Source organism: Ailuropoda melanoleuca, chromosome 17, assembly GCF_002007445.2.
Source record: "Ailuropoda melanoleuca isolate Jingjing chromosome 17, ASM200744v2, whole genome shotgun sequence".
Taxonomy (NCBI): domain Eukaryota; kingdom Metazoa; phylum Chordata; class Mammalia; order Carnivora; family Ursidae; genus Ailuropoda; species Ailuropoda melanoleuca.
Window position 1 is genome coordinate 23855703 of NC_048234.1, and position 17969 is coordinate 23873671.

The 17969-nt window shown below is 42.6% G+C and overlaps 1 protein-coding gene and 1 non-coding gene across 2 annotated transcripts in view; both read left to right on the plus strand.

Moving 5' to 3' along the window:
- The window catches only part of PGM5 (phosphoglucomutase 5), a 188368-nt gene that overhangs the window by 66553 nt on the left and 103846 nt on the right, over window positions 1-17969 (plus strand). The gene's annotated exons all lie outside the window — the stretch shown is intronic.
- On the plus strand, window positions 16001-16148 carry LOC117797031. The gene has a single exon (XR_004621844.1). It is a non-coding gene; the product is annotated as a U4 spliceosomal RNA (small nuclear RNA).

Below are 17969 nucleotides of genomic sequence, written 5' to 3' on the forward strand. Positions count from 1 at the left end.
CTTCTGGTCCTTGTATTTGCCTTTATTTACTGGTCATTCAAGACCTAGGACTGTCTAGTATCCACTTATTCCCCACATGCAAAACCTGGGCCATCGATGGAAAACCAGGGACTAAATTAAAATCTGAAGACCTAGGGACCCGGTCTGAGCTCTGGGAAGTATGGGATGTGCTGACAGCCCTCAGGGAGAGGAACTAAGGAGCTTGTTTCAGGAGGTAGTGTTAAGCCAGACCCTGAATCCAAAGTCTGACAGGTGGGTATCCAGTTGGATAAAGGCCTTCAAGGGAATTCAGGTAAGAGCTTTAGGATTGGAACTGGGCTCACTTGACAACCACTGGGGGCATCCAGAGCATGGCCTACAACCTGGAGGAATCCTCTAGGCCACAGGAATGTGGGCAGCGGAAGCCATGGCCTTGACCACAGGCGGAGAGGTCACCATTAGGCTCAGGAACTGACTTGGCTTACACATGACTCACATTCATTTTTCCAGAATATTTCCTTCATTTCCACCTAGTTGGAATTTATTACTTCCGCCTTGGTGGTGTGGAGCTTCTATTTATGCTTTTACGTAGTTTTAACCTGCCTTGTTTCATAGCATTTCTGTACACTTCTGCCTCAACTCTTGATTATAAATTTGTTAAGACAGGGACTGTGCTTTTTTCTACTTTCTCTTTATTGTGCTTTAAATAGTATTTTAGGCAGAGAACACATAAATATGTAGATACATTTTTGTTGGATTAAACTTAATTGGATTAATCCCATCCTCTTTCAGAATAGAAATTGTGTTTTCTGGGACCTAGAGACTATTGCAAAAGAAGTCAGTATTGTTGCTAAGATTTTATTTTTATTTTTATTTTTTTATTATTATTTTTTAAAGATTTTATTTATTTATTTGACAGAGAGACAGCCAGCAAGAGAGGGAACACAAGCAGGGGGAGTGGGAGAGGAAGAAGCAGGCTCCCCGCAGAGCGGGGAGCCCAATGCGGGGCTGGATCCCAGGACCCTGGGATCACGTCCTGAGCCGAAGGCAGACGCTTAATGACTGAGCCACCCAGGCGCCCCTGTTGCTAAGATTTTAAAATGACTGGCTGCCTTAGTCCATTCAGGCTGCTATAACAAAATACCATACACTGGGTGGCTTATGAACAAAAGAAATTTATTTCTCACAGTTCTGGAGGCTGGAAGTCTGAGATCGGGGTGCCAGCATGGTCAGCTGAGGGCCCTTTTCCAGAGTGTAGACTTCTTACTGTGTCTTCACATGGTGAAAGGGGCCAAGGAGCTCACTGGGGTCTCTTTTATGAGAGCACTAATTCCATTCATGAAGGTTCCAGCCTCATGACTGAAGCACCCCCCAAAGGCCCCACTTCCTAATACCATCACTTTGGGCATTGAGATTTCAGCATATGAATTTGGAGCAGACACAAACATTCAGATCATAGTATTGGCCGATGCAGATGTGGGCATTGAATGTTGTCTACATCCAGAGTGATTGGAACTGCTGTCAGATCTGAAAGAAATTATCCATGTTAATGGGGAGATGTAGGATCTGAGGAATTCCTTCCACAAATGCTCTGCCTACCTGATTACTGGTTAGCCAGTGACGCCCTGCCATCACACATGCAAAAAAACTAAAATAAGAAGAGAAAATTAAGTATTAAGTAAAATGCTTTGAGTTGCAAGGAGTTAGAGATGACTCTGTTGGGATTCCTGTATGAGCGCCTGATGAGAAGTGGTGTGTAAACACCCCAGCTCCCTTGGCCCTCCGTAGGATCCTGAGGCACGTGTTTGCATAGGCTCCCAGTGTCTGTGCAGGGTTAAGTTTCAGTCACCTACAGTGGTAGCAGGCTTGAGAACTCGGCCTTTAGTCGTTTTCTCCCCTTCCTTGTCTTACTTCCCTTTTCCCCTACCTGGGCCCCTTCCTCTCCCCACCTTTCCCCACAGACCCAACTATGTGCACTTGACTCCTCCTTTCAGGATCCAAGTCTGCTTCTGGGAAACCCAAACTAAGACACAGGGTACATTTATTCTCTTTCTTCTCATTTGGTCTGGATACATTTTATGGCCCCAACAATTTCCCCTTAACATGCAGATCCAATTATTTGTGCCTGGTTTATGAAAAGTAGGTTATAAGAAAATTAAGGCACGCAGAGAAACTTTACATGTGTGTCCAAAAATGTGTCCACCTTTAGGGCGTTATCTTGGGGCCTTCTAAGCAGGAAATCTGAAAGGAGGTGTTTCTAGCTTTCATGATTATGTGTGATTTTGTTATTTTATGAAATCTGCCTTGCAACACTGTTGGGGCAAGACACTTGATAAGGCTAAGTAAACATCTGCCACAAAGGGAATTTTATCTCAAAAATGCCGTTTCCTCCTCAGCTCTGAATGTTGACAGATTCTTTCTGTCCTCGTGGGGTTTAGCAGGTTGGCTGGAAAGCCAGGATCAAATACCAGTGCGAGGTGTGAAGACCAGGCAAGCTCAGATCCAATGAGGACATCATTCTCTTGCTAAGTTCTTCATCCCGATAAGACAACCACCCCCTTATGGATACGGGTGTGCTGGGTGTCCTTATTCTGTCTGCAGCAAAGCTGGATGAAGGAGGTACAGCTTTATTAAAGCAGGGTTAGCAGAAGATCCCATGCGGTGCTCTTTTCTTGGCCAAAAAAAGGTGAGAAATCGTGACAGAATTCTGTTTGGAGGTCCCTTGGTTGAAAGTGGGTGGTGCTTTTAGCTTTCATATGAATCACAAACTTTCAGATGAATCGTGCTGAGAAGCACTGTTCTCTCTCCCCCAGACCCCTGCCAAACCCAAGGGACCTTAGGAAAGCAATAACGAGTCAGAAAACAAGAGAGCCCGGGGGAGGGGGAGTGAAATGCTCGTGCTGTCTCCACTTGTGAAAACGTTGGATCAACTACCCTGGGTGATCCATTTCATGGACCCCTGAGATGCTCATCTCATTTCCATCATTCATGACAATATCCAAACTAGATGATCGATATCTTTGACCACGAAGTTGTATTAGGAAGAGAAATTAATGCTGCAAAAGAGTACAAGTTATACCGAAACAGGCAGGAAGAGGCCAGAAAGCATATAAATGCTGCTCAATTCTTGGTCAACACCTATCTTCGAAGACTGTTTACCTCAGCCTCTTTACTTGAGGCCTTTTTCCTTTTCCTGGCTGTCAGGAAAGGCTTTTCTCCTGTGTGGTTGCCCACATCTTCCTTGACTTGGTGGCATGCACCAGACCTTGGAGGAAACCAAGAAAAGCCTCCTAGCTCTGCCTCAGTTGGACCATGTCTCTTCCCTGTTGCTGGCTTCTTGGGTTACTTTAATTTTATGTCTGTGTTGTGGAAACCTCTGGAAGGATCTGTTACCTGCCTGGTTCACAAGTCACTTGAGACATACGGTGGCCACAGCCCCGTCTGATACCACCAGGGAGCCGGCAACTTAATGTTCCTGCCTTTGATCTCTCCTTTTTGCTCTGTTTCTGTCCTGACAAGAGCCAGAGCTGTTCCTGGGGTCCCTGAGGGCCTTTCTGTCCACTTTGTCCTTCTCTCCCTCACGTACCTCTATTACAGTTTTCTTGTACTTCCCCTGCTTGCAGGATCCCATGTTTTGTTTTCTGGGTTTGATCAAAAACACCTCAAACTAGTTTGAACCACAGAGGTCGGATCTGCCTGCCCAGCCCAAGTGCCCCATTTCACTGGGCGAAAGAACTGGAATGCTTTTTTATTTACCTCTGTGAACCGAGGGGAGAGGAAGGAGTCCCCTGAGGATTTGCCCCCGCTTGGGGGGGGTCTCTGTCGCCTCCCATCTGCTTGGACTCCGGCTCAGGCATCCTGTGCTCTGTGCCCGACTCTGCCCCTGTGCTCAGCTTGACCGACAAGTGCTATTATTTTTAGCTTGCAGACCTTTTAGTTCACATCCTGCAGCACTGAGGGTGTGAGAGAGAAGCTCTTTGGAAATCAGACCCTGTCACTGATAGCTTGTCCTAGACCGAAAGGAAGATTGGAGAAAGGATGCTTTGTATTCGGGAAAGAAGAACACTCCGCCCCTGGGTCACGGCTGCAAGCTTCTGTGTTCTCGCCTTGCCTCCAGGTGACTCACTGCTCTGAAGTCACCTGCTCTGTGAAGGGCGGGGCCTTCGGTGGCACCTCACTCATCTGGGGTGAGCTGGGAGTAGGTTGGAGCCTGAGGCTGTGGTGGGAGGGGGCAGGTCCTCCCCTGTTCCCCCAACACTCTCCCTCTGGCGCCCCCCTGAACCACCCCTGTGGCCCCAGAGCCTCTCTGCTGGGGTGTCAGCGTACAAGGGAGGAAGGAGGTGTTGGGAGACAAAGTTCAGGGGGGAAACCAATACTGTGTGAGGAACCAGGCTTCTGGGAGCGTGAGGGCCCATTGAAAAAAGAGAATGTGGTAAGGATCAGGTGGCCTGTTTCACGGGTGCCTCCACCCCGGTGTATGCGTAGAATAAACTTGTGCTTTGGGATTTTGACCGAAAAGTCAGATTTAAAAAGCTTTATGAAATCAGTTTGATTTACTATAACACAATCAATCTCAATTTCATAGCTTACGATCATTATTTTTGAATTAAGGAGAGATATAGACTGTGGTGTGCGCATTCAGTTGTCTGAGGGAGCAGGTGAACAGAAGTACTATGTTTTCAGTTTTGCTTTGTGTTTTGAGGGGTTTTTTTGCTTTTTAAGTTTTATTTTTTATTTTTTATTTTTTAAAGATTTTATTTATTTATTCGACAGAAACAGAGACAGCCAGAGAGAGAGGGAACACAAGCAGGGGGAGTGGGAGAGGAAGAAGCAGGCTCATATCAGAGGAGCCTGATGTGGGGCTCGATCCCATAATGCCAGGATCACGCCCTGAGCCGAAGGCAGACACTTAACCGCTATGCCACCCAGGCGCCCCTGCTTTTTAAGTTTTAAAGCTCTGTGGCTGCTGGTAATTTTCAGTAAATATGCGGAGTGCCCATCGCTGGACATTTTATAAGCAAAACAACAAAACACAAATAGGCTTCATGATTAGCTCCAAGACCTGGTTTTGCTCCCTTTTCTCTCTTTCCAGGACCGGCCAGGGGGTCTAGATGGAGAAGCGGGTCCTGGTCAGGAAGAGCTCGTGGGAGTACAGATGCTCATTGGGGAGACCTGGCCGTGGCCAGAGGGGGTGTTGCTGCAGGGGCAGCTGGGCAGGTTGAAACTGAGGGGGAAGAGGGTGCACTTGATGGGGTGAGGCTGGGCCTGGGGGAGCATCCCCCTAGCTCTTCTGCACATCATCCTCTCCCACACTTAGCTTGGCTTAGAAGCATTTCATGGGAACTGGTCTCTATTGCTTCTCTAAATTACCATTTAAATGTTCCCAGTCCAGAAAGGTCGTCACCCGTAATGCATACTCTCTGAGCCAAGACAGAACATTTTCGCGGTAGAAAGAATTTTCAGTGTCACTTCTAGGGCGGGCTTTAGCCTCTTTGGAGACGGCCCTTTTCCCTTGTGCGAGAATTCTGGGAGCGCCTGTCATTGTTGAGAAATCCTGTCCATTCTGCTGCGCACCGGCTCTGCTGGAAGATGGTGGCAGTCAGATTCCAGTGAGGCCGCGATGCTCCCTCCTGAATGGCCTGGCCGCCTTTGATCTGTAGTCCCACTCAGAGACAGTTGCCAAATGCGTGGAAAGGGCCTTGATTCCAGTGTTCCAAGCTGTCACTGCTTGCCGGCCAAATCAAGTTGCCATCAAGCTCTTTATGCAAATGCACCCCAGAAGAATCCTAGCTATTTAATAGGAATTGGCTGTTTCCGCAGGACTGGGGTGGGGGGGGCAGACACAGACCGGCCATGACGCAGGGACACCAAGCCCTCGGGACCTGTGTGACTCTCAGTGGCAAAGCTCTGAAGAGTGCTCTTCCAAACGCAGAGCCAGAGCTACTTTGGTGTCCGAGATTTTGTGGTCCAGCAAACAGAAATAGGTCACCTCTGAAGGGTCCTCCACTTGTGATCTTGGGCACAAAGGAGGAAAATGGACTCCTTTGAACTCATGCAGCAGGCCACGAGTTTCCTATTATCTATGAGGAATAAGAAGGGAGCTCCGCTGACCTTGACCTTAGTCACTCACAATGCGGGCAAGTTGGATACATGGTAGTTATTATGATGTATTTCAGGAATATTATTAGATCAAATGGGGGGAGAGGGAGGCACTTTGTAAGCTGTCATGTGCTATACACATTATTGCTGGGATGAATTTTTTTTTTAATGGGTAACATGAAGCCATAAAGTTGATTGAGAGCCTGTGATTAATTTAGTATCGCCTGTTTATTAGTTTATGGCCAGATGTGGTGACTTAAAGCCTAGAGAGATTACTTTGCACACCTGTGACCTTCAGGCATTCACCAGTAGGCAGGACATAAAGCGTCTGGTCTTGGTGCTTGAAGAGTCCCAGGTTTTGGACCTGACTCCGTGATGCATTCGTGGGGTGCCTTCATCTTTCTGCACTTCCTCATTTGGAAAATGCGAACACTCATACACGGATTCCCTCGTGTGGTGGTTGTGAGCACTAAAATAAAAATGCACGGATGGTTTTGAATGTGCTAGGAAACAGTACAGTGTTATAAGAGTGGAAGGTGTTATGATGATCCTCAAGGGTCTGAAAGAAGTGATATGAACTTGGGACCCACACTTTGGCCATGGCAAGCTGCTGCTCTGGAAGCCAAGGCTGCGGAAAGGTAGATGAATGAACAATGTGAGGTGATGCGTGTGTGAGTGTGCGCGCATGCGTGTGCTCAGATGGGGGCGCCAGTGTCTGTGATGGGGTGCAGAGTGTGACCTGTGATGTCAGGTGTGTTATGGTCATTTTCTTTTGCATTTAGATCCTCTCTGCCCTACCCTCGCACTGCCTTGTGTCTCAGAGAGCATCGCCCCCCTGGTCCCTGTCTGCTGCCGCTTCCTCTCTTACCCAGAGGTGTGGGGCTGGTCCCCTCAGATGGCATCAGCATCTGAGCTTCTCTTGTCCCTAAAGCTCTGGAGGTTCTGGCTGTTTCCTGACGCTGCACATCTCTGGGTGGTCTCGCCTCCTCTGTTCAGCTTCTTGCTCTTCCGTCTCCTGGGGAACTGATTCTCTATATTAAATTCCTTGTGTTTGAAATACCTAGAGTTGATCCTGCTTTCTTCACTGGACCTGGCTGATACAAGATGTTTACCGCATACACAGATATTAGATGAAGACATGGCTACCAGCAATTTGTAAAGAAGAAAGATGAGAGAGAATTTTAAACGAATGTTGAGCCAACCTGTAGTCTGTCAGTTTGGTTACTTTATTTTAAAATTGAGTAACTATATTTTGAGTGTACTCTGAATTTGGTTGAGCACTTAAAATAAGCAGTTCAAGGGGCACCTGGGTAGCTCAGTCGGTTAAGCGTCTGACTCTTAATTTTGGCTCAGGTCATGATCTCAGGTTCACGAGATCGAGCCCCGCATGGGGCTGTGAGCTCAGTAGGGAGTCTGCTTCTCTCCCTCCCTCTCTGCCCTTGCCCTGGCTTGTGCAGGCACAGTTTCTCTCTCTCTCTCTCTCAGATAAATAAATAAATCTTAAAAAAAAAAAATAAGCAGTTCAGCAAAGTTTGGGATCGAATATTCTGGAGTAAGTTTTTTTAAAGTTTACTTAACAAAAGTTTTTTCTCTCTAAAATCCTTTTTTAAAACTTAGAGTAACCAACCAGATGTTTTATAGTGTCTGAGTTTGCCAGGTCCTGGCATATAAAATGGGATAAGATCATTATCATCATGCAATAAACATGAATGAAAGAAACTCAAGCTTGCTTTTACAGAAAGCATATGGAGAGAAGCTGTAATCTAAATCTGGGTTCATTACTATTACATTTACATATGATTAATTCTGAGTTCTCCTATGTGTATTCTCTTATCTGAGCCATTGTTTGTCTTGATAAAATTACAGGTAGGGTATAATTTCCTAAATTCTCAATCATGAAAGGTCAGGGGTGATTTTAAGTGACTGTATTGTATTAGGTAAATGAAGGGCTTTCCGGTTCAAAAAGGCAGTTGTGATCATATGTAAAGAATTCTTTGGATCTTAGGAAGTTAGTCAAAGGACTGGAGATGTCCAAGCTTATCCCTGAGATCTTAACATTTCAGTTACATCTGTGGAAAGACTTCAAAACATCTGTATTGAGGTTCAGAATGAGGATGAGAGACAAGTGACAAGTTTTAACTTAGTACACACTATCTTAAGAATGGAAATTAACAACAACAGGCTGTTGATTAAATGAGCAAACACCAACCTTTTAAAATGCTAGTTTGTTAACAAAATTATTCTTAGCCTTGCATGAAACATTGCACTCTGATTATAATGTTTTTTGGAGTTTAAAGCAGGTTGTCTAGTGCCTGCATCTGCTAAGTACTAAATAAACATGTGTTGAATGAATGAACCACAAATAGAATTCAGACTGGGATTCATTTGTGCTAAATCACTGAAGAAAATAAAGGCAATAAAACTGAGACCCTAGAGCAGTAGACAGAATTGGCAACGAAGTATAAAGTACAGAAAGTACAGAGCAAGATGACAGAAGGAAGTCCCTGACTTGTGTCCATGTATTATAAACAAATGAATTAAAATACCTCAGTAAAAGTTCAGGCTCTTAGAATGGAGTTTAAATGGTTAAAAGTAAAAAGTCGGGCAAAGGTAATATAAAAATTATGAGCAAAAATAAAAAAGCGAAAATCAAGGTAGGAAAATGTTAAAGCCACGAAGATAATTTTAATTGATTTTTATAATTCATGAGTATTTATGTATCAAATGACAACATCAAAACATATAAACAAATGGTTTGATTTTTTTTAAAGAAGCTATAGTAGTGGAAGAACTTGCTGCAATTCTCCTAACTTTTGACACAGCAAGTCAGAGGACAAATCCCCAACAATAAAATAATGATTTGATGATTCGACGAGATATTTAATAACATTAATGGGCTCCAAAATGTTTGTATAGGGAGGTTTTAGGCATCATAATCTTTTCGGAGGTGGTCTAGAAGAATTGTCTTGAAACTGCATTTGCATAGCAGGAACTCTGTTTCTGTTCACGTTTAGTTAAGTTTCCGGGGAGATTGAAGCCGATTATGGAGTGGGCCTACAGCCCCCCACCTCCGATCCTCAAGATTCCCACTCTCCCACTTAGGGGGGAAAAAAAAGGTACACATGTAGATGAGATAATTAAAAGAAGTAAAATAAATTGGGACATTCACAGGAAAATGAATAGTGGGAGAAAAGCACTGTACAAAGGCAGAAAGACAAAAGAGCACATAGTGATCTGAATTTCAAAGAGCAAAAGTCCCAGGCTGGCAGAGCTCTTCTGAAGGGAGAAAGCTGGAAGGGGCGGGACTGAGGAGCTCGGCACAGTCCCAGTTGGTAGCGGGGACAATCTGGGAGATGACAGTGGTTGCAGGCAGGCCATTTCTCTCTCTCTCTGTCTCCCCTTTGGGGGCGGAGGTCCTTAAAGACCCCTGAGCTTTCCATGAGCAGTAAGAGACAGCCTGCAATACCACCCCGCAGGTCGGGTGGGAAGAGCTCAGTTATACGTGCATCACTCCTCCTCCTTCTTCTATTGCTCATGGCAGGAGCAGGGACTGAATAGGGGCATCCAGGACAGCCATAGGGACCCAGGATGAGCCGAGACGGGGAAGCCTTGGCTGAATTTTGGGAGGCTGAGTTTTTCTTTTGAACCCACGCAGATGTCATGTCTCTTGACAGATGAGAAGCAGACCCAACGTGTAGCCATTTCTCTTCTAACTTCAATTCAGAGCTCTTCTTCTCACTCTTGCTCTCCCGTGCTCACCCTGCAGGCACTCCTGACCTCAGGATGAACAGGGATGGGGACGTGTCTGGAAATTTTTCCTGTGCAGAGCTGTTGACGAACCCTGAGAGGTGGAGGCTAGAAACGACTCAGCGTGGCGTTTGCCACAAAGTGTTTCTCAGAACGCTGATCATGAGAAATGTCAGTGGTGTTCCCAAGTGAGACAGAGGGGTTCTATAGACAAAATCAGTTTGAAGAGGGATGAAATATAGTTTTCCTTTAAAACTTTTCACGGTCTTGAACTGCTTGCGGTGATTCTCCAATTGTGGACTATAGAATGCAGTCTTCCCCAAACTTGTTTGAACAAAGAACCCCCAACTCAGGTGCACCTGGTAACATCTCTTAGAGCACTAGGGTTCCTTGGGAACCAAATCTTAATCTAAGCCATCAAACAGAAAAGCAGCGGGTTCATTCTGTATTTAATCAGAGGGCGCTTGCTGGTAGAAGTTTGAGAGAGAGAAAATTTGATGCAATATAATATAAGAGCAACTTTATTAATGCTGCTCTGCAAAGGGATAAATGGGCATCCTTGAAAAGGAAGCTCAGAAACCCAGAGAAGCCAGTCGGCTCCATTGATTTTACAGAAGGGATTTTATATTAGAAGGGAGGTTGAACTCATTTGATTTTAAAGATCCCTTCCAAATCTGATACTATTTCAAGTATCTGCCTCAGACCTGTCTTCTGATGTTCGAAATTGACTTTCTTCATTCTTCCCTGAAATTAATGTAATCATGTGATTAAACACATTTCTAGCAAGGCAAATGTTATGTAAGTTTCTAGCTATTCATTTGCTCTTCATTAAAAAAGTGAAGTTTCTTATTCCAAAGAAATAATTAATTCAAGAAGTATAATGGATCTTTCCTGAGGATTTTTCTGTGTGCTCTTTCTAGTGTAGGTAACCTCAGGCTTGTTTTCCGTCCTTTGGCAAGCAAAAGGGCAGGTTTAGTAACGAGCAGGAATTATCAAAATTTCTATAGCAGTGGGAAAAAACAAGAACAGGAGGAAGGTAAAAGAGGCATCCTCCTTGATGACATGGTAGCAAGTAGCAGAATTATCAAAAATGGCCAGCAAGGCTCATGGCCGAAGTGTCCCATCTGGTTGGGGATGCTGTCATAGTCTAATCCACCATGAAAGGGGGGAGAGAGGTGAAGTCTAGAGTAATGGAGATTTCAAAGTGTTATTGCTGATAATGGGGAGCAGAGGGGGCTTTCAGTTGTTTATCTGTCTTGGAGGAAGTAGACATGGCATTTTGCAAACATACATTGCTATTGTATTTCTTAATATGTATAGTGGAGAGAAAAGAAATCAGGAGAGAACTCTCAGAGAATGCTGGGGTTGGATCAAATACTATCCTGAGCATGGTCCTATTCTGGAGTTATGATGCCTACATTTTAGCAATACCTTTCATCCAGAATAGCTCAGTGCTGGACATTCAGATTAAATGTTTATCTCCTTGGCTTGTGGGAAGAAGACCATCTGGAAGCAATTGCGTTCAAAGGTCGAATGGTACGGCAATACCTTACCCATTTGTATTGATTAATAAATTAAAACAACGCTTTAACTTTCACTGTCAGTAAACCCAGGACACAAAAAGCGACAAGGGATGTCCAAAATGGCTTTCTATAACGGGGATCAAAATGAATTTGCATTGCAAACAGACTGGGATTCACATTTTCTTGATTTTCCGCTTTAGATAAACACACACACCAACAAAACAAACAAAATAACACTTGGTTCACAGCAAAGGTTATTTTTGTTTGCTTTGTAAAACCTCTCTATCTTACTCGAGCTATATTTTTAAAATTAAGATTTACAGTGAAAGCATTTTAAAATATTTAAAGAAACATATTGAGGATTAAAAACTAGGGAAATTTCATCTGCACTAGCCAAGAGCTATTTTCATTTTCCAGAAGCAGAGTGGTACAATGAAAAGAAAGAATTTGAGATTAGATGTCTTTCTTGGGTTTGCATTTTCTACTTTGACCTTGGACAAGCCACTTACTCTCCTGAATTTCCATTCCTCATGCATAAAAAAAAATGTGCCTTCATTGTCATAGTATCATACTTATTTATTGTTGTATCCAATAAAAAATATGTGAAAGAAACTTGTAACTTTCAGATTCCTTACATATACATACAATTATTTTTAGCTCCTTTCTGATCTTTGTTCATGTATATATGGTTCCAATCACAGTACCTCATTCAAATTTGTGTTCAACTTTTTCCATCTAACGTTATGGTTGTGCTGTAATTTACTACCTTTCCCTCTAGTGATGGACATTTAAATGGTTTACAGTTGTTCCCTATTATCGTAATACATTGAAAAACATCTTTGTACATTTAGGCCCTTTTTTTTTTTTTGGACAAATTTCTCCGGGATGAGTTCCAGAGGAGAGATTATGCAGTCAAAGTGAATGAACATTTTTTATCTATCCTGTTGTTTGAGCTTTGCCCCTCATCCAAAAACCCCTCCCTTTGGTAACTTTCCTAGAATGTCACAGAATGCCTAAATGCCTTCTTAAAGGCGTCCAGCAGGATTCGGAATCTGCATTTGGTGGCCATATTTCCATCTTCACCCTATATCAAAACCACTTGACTGTGAGGCTTCCCCCTAGACTGCAGGGTCCTCTGGGGCAGGACTGTCCCAATCACTTTTGCACCCTCGTGTGGCCTGGCCTATTATACGATCTCAATGAGTGGTTGTTCAGTGCAAATGAACTGAACGAATGGCTAGTACAGGATAGGCTCCTTACAATCACCTAACTCTCCAAAGCCTTCATTCACCAAAGCGTTATTAAAAATGGCAGGCACTGGTCCTAGAAATTGGAGACAAAGAGCCAGATTCAACATAGGTGGTCTCATTGCCCTAAAAGCCAGGTCCCCAGTGGGAGTGGAAGACTTTGGTCTTCAATCTGGTCTTCAATCTAGAGTTAAAGGGCGAAGCTGGCTTGACCCTTGTAATGTGATTTCAGGGAGGGCCCTCGCTCCGGTCAAATATTTTAATCATCTACCCTATAATATCTGTCATTCTGTAATCAAGATCATGTAACAGGGCTGGGATAACAGAAGGGGCCTCCGCTCCCATAACCATATCCTGTGTCAAAGAACTCCAGATTGTTTTGTAAGAGCCAGGATGTGAAAACAGAGTTCCTTGACACAGCAGGGGTAGGGAGGACTTCCAAATACCCTCTGGAGCAGAAAATCCCTGTTTGATTTTCTGAGCATCATGAGACCACCTGCTGTGGGCATGGATGCCGGGGCCCTTGGGCCAATTCAGAGAACATCTGAGTTCTGAGCTTTTGACTTGTGTATGAATGAATCCATGTCTAAACCTTGTATGTACCCTCCTTGCCTCTTGCTGTACAACTCTGATAAGGGGAGCAGAAACTGAGCAAATAGTTCTGAAAAGTTTTCCTTGGCCTCAAACTCTGGGCTGTTTTGCAACCAATTCCTTGGGAGTCTATGTAATTTATTGAAGGCTGACGGAAAGCCAATCTTGGGTCTACTATGAAGCCTCCCGTAGTGTTGGCTAAGCTTGAAGTCTGAGGGCAGAGATTGTCAAGAAGGGCAGCTCTGATCCAAAATTCTAATAATCGTTGTTTTCTGTGGAAACCCTCAGAGAACCCTGACAAATTTTTCAGACCCTGGATTGCCTTACGTGGGCCATCGCGCTATTGAGCAATGACTTGGAGTTCACTCTATGAGTTAGAACGTTGTGGATTTCCTTTTACAGTGCTTTGTTAAAGAGCTCCTCAAATTAGGCACACTTTTTTGTGTGCATTGCGGTGCAGTTAATTGTATAGTTGAGTACAAATAAATGCACTTGAACCTACCAAGAGATGAAACCCAACTTGCTAATATTTATTTATTGTTCTTATTTGATCATAAAAATATTATCTGCCCAAGATGGCCACTTAACCAGTGATCATCTCGAGGACTAAGGAGTTTTTCTGTGTTTCAGACAGAGTGTCAATGATCCACAAGTTTTAAATGTCAACCAGGGGATAGATCTAGCTCACTTGTGCTGCGTGGGTTATTGGTCATAATTCCAGACGTGCACACAGAGTTAGAGTTTTGGTAAGTGTTTTATATTTTTTTTAGGCCACCAATAGCTGGTTTCATTATCCCAAATTTATATTGAAGAGCAAATTCTGTCAAACTTTTCCATTTCAGCTCCCATTTAGAAAGTGGCCATGTGTAATTTTTACTCTGTCTCTGTTGACTGGCTTTTAGGCAGGCATGCTAATTCCCATTTCCCCTGAGCCAAGATCATGTCTTCTGTTTCAGCTGTAAGCTAATAACCTGTCAGGAGGATGGAAATATATATCTGGAGTTTGTGATTCTGCACAGAAACAGGATTTCCAAGAGCAGCCTGTGAGAGGAAACTCTGCTCCATGCTTCTCATTTTTTAATGTTGGCTCCTTATGTGCGTTCAAATCAACTGCAGGAGAGCCCATTTCCTCTGGAAGTTGCTAGCTCTATCTTTCATGTCCTGCAATCGCATAGGCACAGACATCCAATGAAATGTATGGAATTTCTATGAGTATTTGTGTTTTAGAGGGTAAAACATAAAATCACGACCATGTACTGGGGAGGTGGTGTCCATGGTGCAGTGATGGGTTTGGACACCAGGTCTGTTACATACTGGTTGGGTGATCTTGGGCCAATCTAACCTTTCTGCCCTTTGCTTTCCTCCTCTGCAAAATGAAGAGGAAAATTGTCTTGGTTTCAGTTCTTCTAATGGTCCAATGTATATGGATGGAATATGTCAGTGTCTGCTCCAGTAATTGTACTATTATAAGGATTATACCAGCCTTGTTACAAGTTTTGTGTGAAGTTAATACTCTACAGTTCCCTGTACATAGTAAGCTTTCCATAAGTATTATTTACCATTATTACCTCAAGGATCTGAAGAAAATATGAATTCTCTGCCTCTGATAAGAAACAGAGCTCTAATTAAACCAAATCCATGCTCATTGTGTGAAGTTGTGTTTTTTCTTCATTTCTAGAGCAGTAAATACAATCACACGTTAAAAACAGCCAACCACCCATGTAGCCGATCAACCAAGCAGAATATCCATTCACATTCTAAAGGGTAGAGTGACACTTAACTGTGCTTCCCGCTAACACAAAATTTGCAAAACTCAAACTTCTGCCAGAGAGTTAATCCAAAATTTCAGTTAATACTCTCCTTCAACAAGTATCTGTTGCTCTCATATCCCACAAAAGACGAAACTCACTGCCTGACAATGGTCTCTGTCAGGATTTTTAAAAGTTAAGAGAAACAAAGATATTTGGAATGAATAATATACTAGGTGGTGAAAAATGTCCTCCATGTACAATTTTTCATTGGTTCCTATGCGTTACAGTGTCTTGGATTAAAGAGCACTCATTCTGGTTGTCCCTACATCTGGAGAAGAACAGGACACAGTGTTTCTCGGGCCTCTATCCCAGAGTTTAATAGCTGTCACTGTTTAAAATCGTTCTCAGAGATAATCTATACTGTTGCAATTTAAGACAATTTCTTTTTATCCTGTTTTCCACACCCATCCTTTGAACAAGAGCCAGGTATGGACCTGAACCTCACAGTCCTGTTACACAAAGAAGAATTCCAGTGATCTAGACTACCACTCAGGGTTTTGTTGCTGGGAGGAGGGGCAGTATCTGGGTTGGTTATTGTTTTATTCTCTTAACACCTTTGGGCTTTCTTTGAAAGGCAAAACCCAATTGACAAACTTCTGTTATCTTTTCTTTTTTTTAATTAGGGAGAGAGAGAGAGGGAGTTAGGTCAGAAGGAGAAGGAAAAGAGAATCTTAAGCAGGCTCCACGCCCAGCACAGAGCCTGATGTGGGGCTCTATCTCATGACCCTGAGATCATAACCTGAGCCGAAGAGTCAGACGCTTAGCCGACTGAGCCACGCAAGTGCCCCAACTTTCTCATTATAAAGGAAATCTCAGATTTCCTTTCCCATACTTAGTAGTGTATGTACTTGGGTTCTCCATATCTTGTTACTTTTTTGATCAGAAATAAAGAGAGCCAGAAAGTTTGAAAACTTTTAGGCAATTGTTTTTTCTAACCAGAAGATAATTTTCTCCCTTAATTTTTTCTTTGAATTTAAGTTGTCTTTTGAACTTAAGAGTAATTAGCTTTGCACAGAGGCAGTATCATTGCCAATGAGGTTTATCCGAGGCATGATTATTGCTCATTGAAATTAGAGTAGTCAACCATAATTTGCATGTATGCAGCAAAAATTTAAACTTTCTCAATATATTGTTTTTAGCAATAAATTTTACACTGTGACTCTTTTTTCCCCTCCGGTTTTATAGAGATATAATTGACATGTAACATTGTGTAAGCTTCAGGTACAAATGTAATGATTTGATATCCATATACATTGAGAAATGATGACCACAATAAGGTTAATGTGTCTATCACCTCACGAATTTACACACTTTACCATGTGTGATGAGAACTTTTAAGATCTGTTCACTTAGCAACTTTCAAATATACGATATAGTATCATACACCATAGTCACCATGCTGTACGTTCCATCCTCAGAACTTACTTACCTTATAACTGGGATGTTTGTACCTTTGACCACCTTCCCCCATTCCCTCCCGCTCACCCCTCCCACCCCTGGCAATCACCAATCTATCTCTGTTTTTATGAGTTCAGTTTTTTTAGATTCATATAAGTGAGATCATACAATATTTATCTTTCTCTGACTTACCTCAGCATAATACCCTCAAGTTCCATCCATCTTGTTGCAGCTGTCAGAGTTTCCTACTTTTTTATGATTGAATAATATTCCAGTGTGTGTGTGTGTGTGTGTGTGTGTGTGTGTGTGTACATGCACACGTACCTGTGTGTTTTCTTGATCCGTCATCTGTCATTAGACTCGCATTGTTCCCATGTCTTGGCGACTATAGATGGTGCTGCAGTGAACACAGGAGTGCAGATACGTCTTCAAGATAGTGATTTCATTTGCTTCCGATTAATACCCGGAAATGGAATGGCTGGATCACATGGTATTTCTATTTTTAATTTTTTGAGGAAACCCCATGCTGTTTTCCATCGTAGCCGCACCAGTTTGCATTCCCACCAACAGAGCACACGGGCTCCCTTTTCTCTGAATCCTCGCCAGCACCTGTTGTCTCTGGTCTTTTTCATAACAGCGATTCTACCAGATGTGAGGTACTATCTCACTGTAGTTTAGATTTGCATTTTCCTGATGATTAGTGTGTTTGTCAAGCAGCTTTTCATGTACCTGTTGCCATTTGTGTATCTTCTTTGGAAAAATGTCTATTCAGGACCTTTACCCATTTTTTAATGGAGCTATTTGGTTTTTTTTGCTATTGGGTTTTATGAGTTCCTTACATATTTTGGATATTAACACATTATCAAATACATAGTTTATAAGTATTTTCTTTTATCCCATAGGTTCCCTTTCCATTTTAATTGTTTTGTTTTTGTTTTCGTTTTGTTATGTTTGTTTTTTGCTGTGCAGAAGTGGTTTAATTTGCTATATTTCCATTTGTTTATTTTTGCTTGTGTTGCTTATGCCCTTGGTGTCACAGCCAAAAAAAATCACTGTCAAGACCAATATAAAGGAACATTTTTCTTGTGTTTTCTTCTAGGAGTTTTATGGTTTTGAGTCTTCCACTTCAAATGAATTTTTTGTGCGTTTTTTAAGATAGGCATCCAGTTTCGTTCTTTTGCCTGTAAATATCTGGTTTTCCCAGCACCATTTATTGAAGGGGTTGTCTTTTCCCCATTGAGTATTTTTGATTCCTTTGTCAAATATTAGTTGACCATATATGCATGGGTTTATTTCCGGGCTCTTGCTTCTGTTCCTTTGGTCTATGTGTCTATTTTTATGCCACTTCCATATTGTTTTCGTTACTATAGCTGTGTAACATAGTTTAAAATCAGGAAGTATGATGTGTACATCTTTGTGTTTTTTTCTTCCCTGAAGATTATTTGGCTCTTCAGGGTATTTGGTTGGTTCTATAAGAATTTTATGATTGTTTTTTCTATTCCTTTGAAAAATTCTGTTGGAATTTTGACAGGGATTTCATTGAATCAACAGATAGCCTTGGGTTATATGGATAT